Source organism: Musa acuminata, unplaced genomic scaffold, assembly GCF_036884655.1.
Source record: "Musa acuminata AAA Group cultivar baxijiao unplaced genomic scaffold, Cavendish_Baxijiao_AAA HiC_scaffold_878, whole genome shotgun sequence".
NCBI lineage: Eukaryota > Viridiplantae > Streptophyta > Magnoliopsida > Zingiberales > Musaceae > Musa > Musa acuminata.
This window is the reverse complement of record NW_027021100.1, coordinates 17456-24980: the sequence shown is the minus strand read 5'-3', so window position 1 is coordinate 24980 and position 7525 is coordinate 17456. Positions and strand designations below refer to the sequence as shown.

General features: G+C 32.3%; 1 long non-coding RNA gene across 1 annotated transcript; it reads right to left on the bottom strand.

Moving 5' to 3' along the window:
* Positions 1-339: 339 nt before the first annotated feature.
* LOC135664739 (uncharacterized) lies at positions 340-7224 on the bottom strand. Its single transcript, XR_010508966.1, has 2 exons — positions 4167-7224; positions 340-4120 (listed from the first exon to the last, which is right to left on the bottom strand). It is a non-coding gene; the product is annotated as an uncharacterized LOC135664739 (long non-coding RNA).
* Between the last annotated feature and the right edge of the window lie 301 nt (positions 7225-7525).

The following is a 7525-nucleotide window of genomic DNA, read 5'->3' as shown; positions in this document are numbered from 1 at the left end:
TGTCTTTATCACGAGTTATTTTCCTTGGTTAACAATACTTGTTGTTTTGCCGATATCCGTCGGTTCTTCCATTTTCTTTCTTCCTCATAAAGGAAATAAGATGTTTAGGTGGTATGCTATATGTATATGCTCGTTGGAACTCCTTCTAACAACCTATGTTTTCTGTTATCATTTCCAATTGGACGATCCATTAACCCAATTGGAGGAAGATTTAAAATGGATAGATGTTTTTGATTTTCACTGGAGACTGGGAATCGATGGGCTTTCCATAGGACCTATTTTACTGACAGGATTTATCACCACTTTAGCTACCTTAGCGGCTTGGCCAGTTACTCGAAATTCGCGATTGTTCTATTTTCTCATGTTAGCAATGTACAGCGGTCAAATAGGATTATTTTCTTCTAGAGACCTTTTACTTTTTTTCATGCTGTGGGAGTTAGAATTAATTCCTGTTTATTTACTTTTATCCATGTGGGGGGGAAAGAAACGTCTCTACTCGGCCACAAAGTTTATTTTGTACACTGCGGGGGGCTCCATTTTTCTCTTAATAGGAGTTCTAGGTATGGGTTTATATGGCCCTAATGAACCCACATTAGATTTTTCAAAATTAACTAATCAATCATATCCTGTGGCATTGGAAATAATATTATATTTTGGATTCCTTATTGCTTATGCTGTCAAATCGCCGATTATACCCCTACATACGTGGTTACCAGATACCCATGGAGAAGCACATTACAGTACATGTATGCTTCTAGCTGGAATCTTATTAAAAATGGGCGCATATGGACTTATTCGGATCAATATGGAATTATTACCCCACGCTCATTCTATATTTTCTCCCTGGTTGGTAATAGTGGGAACGATTCAAATAATCTATGCAGCTTCAACCTCTCTCGGTCAACGGAATTTAAAAAAAAGAATAGCCTATTCCTCTGTATCTCACATGGGTTTCACAATTATAGGAATTGGTTCTATAACCGGAATGGGACTCAACGGTGCCATTTTACAAATACTCTCTCATGGATTTATTGGTGCTGCGCTTTTTTTCTTGGCAGGAACGAGTTGTGATAGAATACGTCTTGTTTATCTCGACGAAATGGGGGGGGTATCGATCCCAATGCCAAAACTATTTACCATGTTCAGTAGTTTTTCGATGGCTTCTCTTGCATTGCCAGGAATGAGTGGTTTTGTTGCGGAATTATTAGTATTTTTTGGAATAATTACTAGTCCAAAATACCTTTTAATGCCAAAAATGCTAATTACTTTTGTAATGGCAATTGGAATGATATTAACTCCTATTTATTTATTATCTATGTTACGTCAGATGTTCTATGGATACAAGCTATTCAATGTTCCAAACTCTAATTTTGCGGATTCTGGACCACGAGAACTATTTGTTTCAATCTGTATCTTTCTACCCGTAATAGGTATTGGTATTTATCCGGATTTCGTTCTCTCGCTATCAGTTGACAGGGTGCAAGCTATCCTATCTAATTACTTTCATCGATAGTCTTTCATTAATAATACGGAAATATAATTTTTGTCTTTGATTTTAAGATTTTTAAAATCGTTCGCTGTACAATGCAAAAGAATAAAGTGAATTAGAATTGTAATGAGATGCATTTTGAGTTTTTGAGAACCGTTTTGAATAAGGAATGATTCAAACGGTTCTCAAAAACTCGCACAAACAAGAAGCTTTTTATATATATATGGGATGATGTTCTTATGTATTCTTTATGTAGTTTATTCAATTATTTATCTGTGTAGTTTATTCAAGTAGATGTTAATGTGAATGAACCATAACTATGTAGACCTATTCCTAATAGATTGATTCCAAAATAACATACCCAAATTATAAGAAATCCTATAGAAGCCACAAGTGCCGAATTCATACTTTGCAAACTTTGATTTGTTCTACTTCTAATATGTATTCTAGTTCTAGTATGTAAATAAATCGCGAATATGGTCCAAGTAATAAAAGCCCAAGTTTCTTTGGGGTCCCAATTCCAATAAGATCCCCATGCCTCATTAGCCCATACTGCTCCACAAAGAATGCCTATGGTTAAAAAGGTAAATCCTAAACTAATGACACGATAACTCCAATAATCCAAACGTTGAGTCAATTGATATTTATAATAATTTCGAAATGAAAGAAAAGAAGTGTTTTTAAAAACACTTCTTTTTTCATTCAAATATTGAATCTCACCAAAGAAAAATGGTTTAATTAAGAAATTATTACCTTTACAAAAAATATCGATGTTTTTTCGAAATGTAATGACTAGAAGAGCGACTGATAATAGTGATCCGCATAAAAGAGCTGCATAGCTTAATAACATCATACTTACGTGCATCATTAACCACTGAGATTGTAGAGCAGGTACTAATATTGCGGATTGATGCATTTCAGTTAAAAAACCCGACGTGGCAAAGCCTTGTGTAAAAATGGTACTTGGTGCGGTTATTGTGCTTAAATCATTTTTATGGTTCCCCATCTTGGAAATCATATGAATAATGGAGAAACTGCACGAAAGGAAGATTAATGACTCGTATAAATTACTTAACGGAAAATGTCCTGAAGAAATCCAACGAGAAACTAATAATCCTGTTATAGAGAAAAAAGTGGCTATCATCCCTTTTTCCAATGAATCACGCAATCCTACGATTTCGCGGACTAATAAGATCATTAAATGAATCGTAATCACAATTGAAATTATCGAAAAAGAGATATGAGTTAATATATGTTCTAAAGTTGTAAATATCATAAAAAGGGGTCCCATTAGAGAATTTAAATCGAGAATTGAATACATTATAGGATCCATTGTGTCTCTTTTAGAGGATTTATTTTCTAGGATTTCAAGGATGCCGCCACTCGGACTCGAACCGAGATGCTCTAGCACTGCTTCCTAAGAGCAGCGTGTCTACCAATTTCACCATGGCGGCTTACTTGAAATAATAATAGTCAATTCATGTTGAATCGTCGAGAATCAAGGATTCAATATAGTTTAGTAAACATTAGAATCGATAAATCAAAATTCATTTAAATTCCTATTTGAATCTCTATTCAAAAAAAGAATCTTTAGTTGGGATCATTGTAAGTTTAGTTTTAATAATAAAGTAAGTTTAGTTTTAGTAAGTTTAGTTTTAATAATAAACTTTCGCGTACTAGAAACTAAGTTCTTCCAAAACAGTTAGAACTCAATAGTTTTGTTGTCTGTCGAGGTATAGAACTAAGAATTGTTCATTTTCTATTTTTTGATTCGTTTTTTATTTATCCGATTTGATTTCATAGATTCAAACAAAATGAAAAAAAAATATTTTTTTTTTTCAATGAAGAAGATTAAATAACCAGGATTTCATATGTATAACAATTTCATCACTAAATCAAAAGAATTTGAAATTTTCTAACGATTTCGACACCTTAGTATCATTCCTTAGTATCATTAGAGTATTAATACTCTTCATATTATATATAATGGTCTCTTCATTATATATATAATGCATAATGGTAAGATTTACCAAACTAATTAGGTTTTTGTTAGGCATATAAGAAACAAAAGAATTTTCATTTCTATCGTAATCATACTCTACTTTTCACAATAGAAAAATATTTTTCTATTGTGAAAAAAGTAGATAGAAAAAATATTCAGAATTCGATATACATACCTTTATTCTACATACCACATCTACATACTACAACAGCTAGTTCTAACTCATATTGATATTGAGGAGTTCAATACATTAATTAATGTGAATCGTTCATCTTAAAAAATTCGAAGTTCTTCGGGTATGTCAATTCCGATTATTCCAAGACTTTATTATTTGTTTGTTGCACAAAAAAACTTTTTGAACGTCCGGTGGAAACCGATTTCGCTAAGGAAAAAGCCTTTACTGCAGCTAAAAATCCTTTTTTTTTCCAAATATTTTTACGAATACGTTTTTTTGACATAGAAGTACGCTTTTTGGGAACTGCCATTCAAAAAGGGTTACCAGTTTTTATCGTTGTATGTGAAAGACATGTATTGTTTTGTTCAAAATAGATTGTTCCTTTTAGTCATTATCTATACTTATTCCCTGGTAGAATAGTTTTAAAAAAAGCATTTTCGAATATGTTTAAAACCTATTAAAAAATATATTTAAAACCTATTAAAAAATATATTTAAAACCTGTTTGAAAATATATTTTAAACCTATTAAAACATATAATTTTATTAAAACATAATTAGAATCAAGTACTCCTTTTGGTATAACTCTTTTTTCTTATTATACTATATATAATATGGCTATAAATTACCAGAATAGAATATTCTACTAAGACTAGACTAGAATAGTAGAATTATTAAAGATTTCATTTTGTTTTCTTATGGAACATACATATCAATATGCATGGATAATACCTTTTCTTCCACTTCCAGTTACTGTGTCAATAGGATTTGGACTTCTACTGATTCCGACAGCAACAAAAAATATTCGTCGTATATGGGCTTTTCCTAGTGTTTTACTGTTAAGTATAGTTATGGGGTTTTCAGCCAATTTATCTATTCAACAAATACATGGAAGTTCTATCTATCAATATCTATGGTCTTGGACCATCAATAATGATTTTTCCTTAGAGTTCGGATATTTGATCGACCCACTTAGTTCTATTATGTCAATACTAATTACTACTGTTGGAATCTTGGTTCTTATTTATAGTGACAATTATATGTCTCATGATCAAGGATATCTGAGATTTTTTGCTTATATGAGTTTTTTCAATGCTTCCATGTTGGGATTAGTTACCAGTTCCAATTTGATACAAATTTATATTTTTTGGGAACTGGTGGGGATGTGTTCCTATTTATTAATAGGATTTTGGTTCACACGACCGACTGCAGCAAGTGCTTGTCAAAAAGCTTTTGTAACTAACCGTGTAGGGGATTTTGGTTTATTATTAGGAATTTTAGGTTTTTATTGGATAACAGGTAGTTTCGAATTTCGGGATTTGTTCGAAATAACTAATAACTTGATCCATAATAATGGTGTCAGTTCTTTATTTGCTACTTTGTGTGCCTCTTTATTATTCATTGGTGCAGTTGCTAAATCCGCACAATTCCCCCTTCACGTATGGTTACCCGATGCCATGGAAGGACCCACTCCCATCTCGGCTCTTATACACGCTGCTACTATGGTAGCAGCAGGAATTTTTCTTGTAGCTCGACTTCTTCCTATTTTCATAGCTATACCTTACATAATGAATTTCATATCTTTAATAGGTGTAATAACAGTACTACTAGGAGCTACTTTGGCTCTTGCTCAAAGAGATATAAAAAGAAGTTTAGCCTATTCTACAATGTCTCAATTGGGTTATATTATGTTAGCTCTAGGTATAGGTTCTTATCGAGCTGCTTTATTCCATTTGATTACCCATGCCTATTCTAAAGCTTTATTGTTTTTGGGATCCGGATCCATTATTCATTCAATGGAACCTATTGTTGGATATTCGCCAGAAAAAAGTCAGAATATGGCTCTTATGGGTGGTTTAAGAAGATATGTTCCAATTACAAGAACTACTTTTTTATTGGGTACACTTTCTATTTGCGGTATTCCACCTCTTGCTTGTTTTTGGTCCAAAGATGAAATTCTTAATGATAGTTGGTTGTATTCACCAATTTTCGCAATAATAGCTTGTTTCACAGCAGGATTGACTGCATTTTATATGTTTCGGGTGTATTTACTTACCTTTGATGGACATTTGCGCGTTCATTTTCAAGATTACAGTAGCACAAAAAATAGTTCGTCCTATTCAATATCTCTATGGGGAAAGGAGGTAGCCAAAGCAGTCAATAGAAATTTACCTTTATCAACAATGAATAATAGGGTCTTCTTTTTTTCAAAGGATATGTATAAAATTGATAATAATCTAAAAAAATGCATACGATACTTTAATACTTCTTTCGAAAAAAAGTACACTTCTATGTACCCTCGCGAAGTGGACAATACTATGCTATTTCCTCTGCTTATATTGGTATTATTTACTTTGTTTGTTGGATCAATAGGAATTCATTTTGATCAAGGAGTAATAGATTTGGATATATTATCCAAATGGTTAACTCCACTCACAAACCTTTTCCATCCAAATTCGAGTTATTCTGTGGATTGGTATGAATTTTTTACAAATGCAATTTTTTCAGTAAGTATAGCTATTTCCGGACTATTCATAGCATATATCTTATATGGGTCTGCTTATTCGTTTTTCCGGAATTTGAACTTTATCAATGCATTTGTAAAAGGTGGTCCTAAAAGGATTCTCTTGGACCAAATAAAAAATGGGATATACAATTGGTCATATAATCGTGGTTACATAGATATTTTTTATACTAAGGTTTTTACCATGGGTATAAGGGGATTAACCGAACTAACTCAGTTTTTTGATAGATATATAATTGATGGAATTACAAATGGGGTTGGCATTGCAAGTTTTTTTATAGGGGAAGGAATCAAATCCATGGGAGGTGGACGAATCTCTTCTTATCTATTCTTTTATTTATTTTATGCATCAATATCTTTATTCATTTTTTTATTTTTTTTATAAATTTATATTTTATAAATTTATAAATATAAACCAACTTAAAGTCCCTATTTTTATTCGTTTTATAAATTGTAGAAATATCTCTTTTTTTGATACCTTACATTATCTCTATTACTAATCCTTTGTGCACTTTGGTGTTCCTAACCGTCCACTGATTTTTGATTGATCTACGGCATGGTAATAAATACAAGACAGTAATGAAAACTCCATACAGTTGATCTTTTACACCCGCTCCAAGATATGATGACTAATGAAAGAATCTTAATCTTGGGGTAAACAGTTTACACTGCTTATGTTTACTTCAACTTTATTCTTGTACATATGAAATGAGATTTTATCTTCTTACTGCAAACTTCTAAGTTGTTTTGTTTCACTCATATAACTATCTGGTTTAACTCATTGACCCGAATGATGAATAAAAAATAAAATACCTATTCAATACATTACATTCAACTTCTTTCCTTTACTTCTAGGAAAGAAGTATAAAGTTCATGTTCAACGAATCACACGTAGAGATATTGATAACACACATAGAGTTAATGGTATTTCATAACTAATAGATTGAGCAGCAGCTCGTAGACCACCTGAAAAGGAATATTTATTATTCGATCCGTATCCTGACATAAGAAGCCCAATAGGAGCAATACTTGAAATGGCGACCCATAAAAAAACACCTATACTGAGATCGGCTAAAATGAGGCGATACCCAAAAGGAATTACTAAATAACTTAGTAGAATTGATATGACCACTATAGACGGTCCAATACTAAACAAACGAACATCTCCTCTAGATGGGAGAAGGTCTTCTTTAAAAAGTAGTTTAGTTCCATCTGCTAGAGCTTGAAGAATTCCCAAGGGGCCGGCATATTCAGGCCCAATACGTTGTTGTATCGCTGCAGATATTTCTCTTTCTAACCACACAATTACTAGTACCCCTATTGTAATTCCCAATATA